The 6,000-nt window shown below is 36.7% G+C and overlaps 1 protein-coding gene across 1 annotated transcript in view; it reads right to left on the reverse strand.

The window, feature by feature from the left end:
• LOC115098990 (G-protein coupled receptor 35-like) overlaps window positions 1–5,264 on the reverse strand; it is a 28,894-nt gene extending 23,630 nt beyond the window's left edge. Inside the window, exon 1 of the mRNA XM_029616201.1 lies at window positions 5,096–5,264. The gene's annotated coding sequence lies outside the window, so the exon portion shown is untranslated. The remainder of the gene's footprint in view (window positions 1–5,095) is intronic.
• Window positions 5,265–6,000: the final 736 nt, after the last annotated feature.

Below are 6,000 nucleotides of genomic sequence, written 5' to 3' on the forward strand. Positions count from 1 at the left end.
AAAGGAATGATGAATAAAACGGAAAATGTCATAATGCCTCTGTATCGCTCCATGGTGAGACCGCACCTTGAATACTGTGTACAATTCTGGTCGCCGCATCTCAAAAAAGATATAATTGCGATGGAGAAGGTACAGAGAAGGGCTACCAAAATGATAAGGGGAATGGAACAACTCCCCTATGAGGAAAGACTAAAGAGGTTAGGACTTTTCAGCTTGGAGAAGAGACGACTGAGGGGGGATATGATAGAGGTGTTTAAAATCATGAGAGGTCTAGAACGGGTAGATGTGAATCGGTTATTTACTCTTTCGGATAGTAGAAAGACTAGGGGACACTCCATGAAGTTAGCATGGGGCACATTTAAAACTAATCGGAGAAAGTTCTTTTTTACTCAACGCACAATTAAACTCTGGAATTTGTTGCCAGAGAATGTGCTTCGTGCAGTTAGTATAGCTGTGTTTAAAAAAGGATTGGATAAGTTCTTGGAGGAGAAGTCCATTACCTGCTATTAAGTTCACTTAGAGAATAGCCACTGCCATTAGCAATGGTTACATGGAATAGACTTAGTTTTTGGGTACTTGCCAGGTTCTTATGGCCTGGATTGGCCCCTGTTGGAAACAGGATGCTGGGCTTGATGGACCCTTGGTCTGACCCAGCATGGCATTTTCTTATGTTCTTATGTTCTTAACTGACTCCCTCACAGGCTATTTACCTCGAATGTACCTGAAAAAGTTTTTATTATGAGATTTTGCTTTCATGGCAAGCTTCTTTGCAAATTCTCTCTTTTCCTTCCTTATCAATAGGGAAGATAAGGCCATTGCAGAAAGACTAAATGAATTCTTTGCTTCTGTGTTTACTAATGAGGATGTTGGGGAGATAACATTTCCGGAGATGTTTTTCAAGGGTGATGAGTCAGATGAACTGAACCAAAATTATTCAGAGTAGTTAAATCACAAACGGATTGTGATACATTACATGAGAACCTTGCAAGACTGGAAGATTGGGCATCCAAATGGCAGATGAAATTTAATGTGGACAAGTGCAAGGTGTTGCATATAGGGAAAAATAACCCTTGCTCTGGTGTCACGATATTAGGTTCCATATTAGAAGCTACCACCCAGGAAAAAGATCTAGGCATCATGGTAGCTAATACATTGAAATCATCAGCTCAGTGTGCTGCAGCAGTCAAAAAAGCAAATAGAATGTTAGGAATTATTAGGAAGGGAATGGTTAATAAAATGGAAAATGTGATAATGCCTCTTTATCGCTCCATGGTGAGACTGCACCTTGAATACTGTGTACAATTCTGGTTGCCTCATCTCAAAAACATAGTTGTGATGGAGAAGGTTCAGAGGCAGCCAAAATGATAAAGGGGATGGTACAGCTCCCCTATGAGGAAATGCTGTAGAGGTTAGGGCTATTCAGCTTGGAGAAGAGACGGCTGAGGGGGGATATGATAGAGGTCTTTAAAATCATGAGAGGTCTTGAATGAGTGGATATGAATCGGTTATTTACACTTTCAGACAATAGAAGGACTAGTGGGCACTCCATGAAGTTAGCAAGTAGCACATTTAAGACTAATCGGAGAAAATTCTTTTTCACTTATCACACAATTAAGCTCTGGAATTTGTTGCCAGAGGATGTGATTAATGCAGTTAGTGTAGCTGGCTTTAAATAAGATTTGGAGAAGTTCTTGGAGAAGTCCATTAACTGCTATTAATCAAGTTAACTTAGGGAATGGCCTCTGCTATTACTGGCATCAGTAGCATGGGATCTTCTTGGTGTTTGGGTACTTGCCAGGTTCTTGTGGCCTGGTTTGGCCTCTGTTAGAAACAGGATGCTGGGCTTGATGGACCCTTGGTCTGACCCAGCATGGCAATTTGTTATGTTCTTATTCTAGTGCTTTTGTTGTTTCCAGTTTTTTTATTCAGATCCCTTTTTCCATTTTTTGAAAGATATTCTTTTAGAAATAACCACTCTCACCTCACCTTTTAACTATGCCAGTAATCATTTAGCCTTCCTTCCACCTTTTCTAATGCATGGAATACATCTAGTCTGGGCTTCCAAGATGGTATTTTTAAAAAAACATCCATGCCTGAGCTAAGCGCTTAACCTTTGCTGTTTCTCATTTCAGTTTTTTCCTAACCATTTTCCGCATTTTATCATAGTCACATTTTGAAGAATAAATTCTGTCACAGTACATTTCTTTAATGCACTCCTTCCAGTTATTAAGTCAAATTTGATAATGTTGTGATCACTATTGCCAAATGGCTCCAATATTGTTTCCTCATGAACCAAATCCTATGTTCTACTAAGGATTAAGTCTAAAATAATTTCTTCCCTTGTTGGTTCTTGTATCAGCTGCTCCAAGAAACAGTCATTTATTTCATCTAGGAAGTTTACCTCTTTAGAATGTTCTGAAGTAACATTCACCCAGTCAATAGTGGGGTAATTTAATTCGCCCATATTTGCTGAGCTGCTGATTTTCTTAGCTTCCCTAATCTCTTTTAGCATTTCATTGTCTGTTAGTTCATTCTGACCAGGTGGATGGTAATATATCTCCACTACTATTTTATTCCCCTTTTCACTTGGAATTTCTATTGATAAAGATTAAATTTTGCATTTTGTTTCCTGAAGAACTTTTATCTGGTTTGACTAAAGGATTTCTTTAACATACAGTGCCACCCCTCCACCAATTTGATCAATTCTATCATTTCAATATAATTTGTACCCTGGTATCACAGTGTCCCATTAGTTATCCTTCTTTCACCAGGTCTCTGAAATGCTAATTATATCTACTTCTTCATCCAGTGCTATACACTCTTATTCTCCCATATTATGTTTTAGACTTCTAGCATTTGTATACAAACATTTCAAAGTATATTTTTTGTTTGTATTAACAACCTTCTTATCAGTTGACAGGGATAATTTGGAATCTTTCTGCACTTTACTTAAGTATACCTGGTCTACTTTGGCATTTATTGCAACTTCTCTATTTTCCCTGTTCTCTTAGTATCCTTTAAAGATATATCATTCCGAACTATGAGCTTCTGAGCAACTGTCGGCTTTCTCTCATCATCTAGTTTAAAAGTTTTTAATACATTTGTGACCTCTTTATTTCATTAATTTATTGATATATATATAAAAGCCATTTATTCATGTTTCTCTTCTCCTTTTCTATGGTAAGGAGCAGTTGTAAGCTTCTCTCTAATAAAGTTAATGATTTAAGTGTCCAATCATTCACATATATCTCCTACCTCTCCAGCAGTTCATTTTCACATTGCTCTTTATCCTCATAATTTCAGGTTGATTCTTGTTGCACTCTTCTTCTCCCAAGATCTCCAACAGATGTACATGAGTCCTTGTAGGAGTCCACTTCAACTCCTTTTTCTCCTCTCCCTTTCTCTACTCTGGAGAGCTGTAAATCATCCCTCCTCTGGATATAGATAATACCAGGTTTCTTCACAGTAAAAGGAACCTGTCCCTATTGGAAGTATAAACAAGACTGAACCCCTAGTTAATGGGAACCGAAAAACGTAAAATAAAAATCCTTCTATGGAAAAAAGTAAAAAATAAAAATAAAAAAAAACGCACATGAGTCGAGGAGGATGGAACAAACTCCCAACTCAGAAAAGTTTTTAAAAGTTGTTCTTCAAAATTAAAGGAAGGCTCTTTAACTCCATATTCTTCTCAGGTTTCATTTCTGAGAACCTCAGAGGCCTTTCCCTTCAACATAACCAAAACAGAGAGCAGCTAGAATCATGCTTCCTCTGAAATGGAAACTAAAACCTTCCGTACAGTAAAATTGTGGTCAGAGAGTTATATATCATTTACTATCTCCCACATATCATATCCCACATATATATCATTTACTATCTCCCACATATCATATCCCACATATATATCATTTACTATCTCCCACATATCATATCCCACATATATATCATTTACTATCTCCCACATATCATATCCCACATATATATCATTTACTATCTCCCACATATCATATCCCACATATATATCATTTACTATCTCCCACATATCATATCCCACATATATATCATTTACTATCTCCCACATAAGGGAGCTAACTATCCACACTATTATTATTTATTTAGTTCTTTTTTTTATGTTTCCTCTCCAAGCAATAATTGGTTCAACTCTAACCTGGTAGAGAACCAAGGATGTCTTTCTACATATCCTTAACATGGCATGCTATACCCCTGTACCTTGAGCCTTAGCCCCCTTCCCCCCCCAACACACACCATTACACACACAATTCCCATTTACCTTGCAATAACAATACTCAGATGTTTTTTACGAGGAAGTAAAGCCATTGAAAAAAGTACCCTTATCACAATATCTAGGCAAATTAACCAAACCACCTTATTGGCAACTTTGAATAACACTAGGCCTGATTTTCAAAAGCATGTACACACTTAAAACTGGATTTTACATGTATAAATGCATTTTACCCATGTAAGTGGGCTTTTGAAAATGCATACAATATATGCCATTGAATTGTCAATAAAGGGCACATACAATCATGACAGTGAATGTAGCTTATATCATCGTTTTGAAACTGATTAAATTACATATGTACATTTAGATGCAAAACCTTCAATATTGAGACATGATTTATGCTTGTCCCTTCTGTTGAAAACTATAGTTATTTTGCACATTCTTACAAGTATATGCACAACTTTGCAGTTAGGAACACTACTAAAACTTTTCCTGGCTATGCATACAGCATTATCAGCATAGTATTGTGCAAAATGATTTAGTAAGTAATGCCTATATCCAAAAGGGTTTATAGTTTAAGTCTGAGCACAAGAACATTTATTGATTTGCTCAAGATCACATGGTAAGTTCTTGACAAAGAATAAAAATTAAAATATCCTGCTTTACAGGTCTGTGCTTTTAATGACTATCCTATGGTCCCAAAGACATAGAATGGGGGAAAGTCATTTTTGAATAAGGCCTTGCATTGTCAACTAACACTATGCTGGCAGTAGTAAGCATTTAAATTATTAAAAGCAATTTTATTGACTTTTAAACTTGGGTAAAATAATATGCCATGAAAAGTATAGTACTTACCAAATCCCAGATGCCTTTACAGTATATGACTTTTCACATTCAAAGTTCAATTTCAGTTCTTTTTGAGTTGGTCTGCACTGGATTCTCACATGCAATTGAATATTTGAAAGATAAGATAACTTCCCTGTTCCACATTTCTCATGACTGCTTTCTGCTTTTTACTCTACCACAAAAGAGTTTTCAAGGGGGATCCAGGAAATCAAGTATAAGGTAAAGCTACTATATGTTTGCATGATCAATTTGTACCATTTTGCAAAATCTCCAGCATTGCTAAACAGCTACAAGTTCTGCTGAATATAACCACAGTAATTTCCTGTAGTAAAATTTCCCCAGCTAAGAAAAAAACATTCATTTCTTCTTAGAACTCAGAAATTCAGATTCATTAGGGGTCATGTATTTCAGATGTAGGAGAAGCAGCATGTTTGATCTGCTCCTGCTATCATTCTTGAAATATATTTTATTCCAAAACTGAGAAGCTAAGAATGTCCAAATATACTGCTAAAGAATGTACAAATAACCTGATTGCCACTCTGAGGTCTGAACAATCAGGGAAATCAAATAAAACGAGTAGAGACTCCACTAGAGCGCCCCCTAGTCCTACTATTATTCAAAAGAGTAAATAACCAATTCACATTTACCCGTTCTGGACCTCTCATGAATTTAAGGACATCTATCATATCCCCCCTCAGTCGTCTCTTCACCAAGCTGAACAGCCCTAACTTCTTTCCTCATAGGGGAGCTGTTCCATCCCCTTTATCATTTTGGTCGCCCTTCTCTGTACCTTCTCCATTGCAACTATTTTTTTTGAAATGAGGCAACCAGAATTGTACCCAGTACTCAAGGTGCGGTCTCACCATGGAGTGATATAGATGCATTATGACATTTTGGAGCAAATCTTTAAACTT

This window comes from Rhinatrema bivittatum, chromosome 9 (assembly GCF_901001135.1).
Source record: "Rhinatrema bivittatum chromosome 9, aRhiBiv1.1, whole genome shotgun sequence".
In the NCBI taxonomy this organism is placed as follows: Eukaryota; Metazoa; Chordata; class Amphibia; order Gymnophiona; family Rhinatrematidae; genus Rhinatrema; species Rhinatrema bivittatum.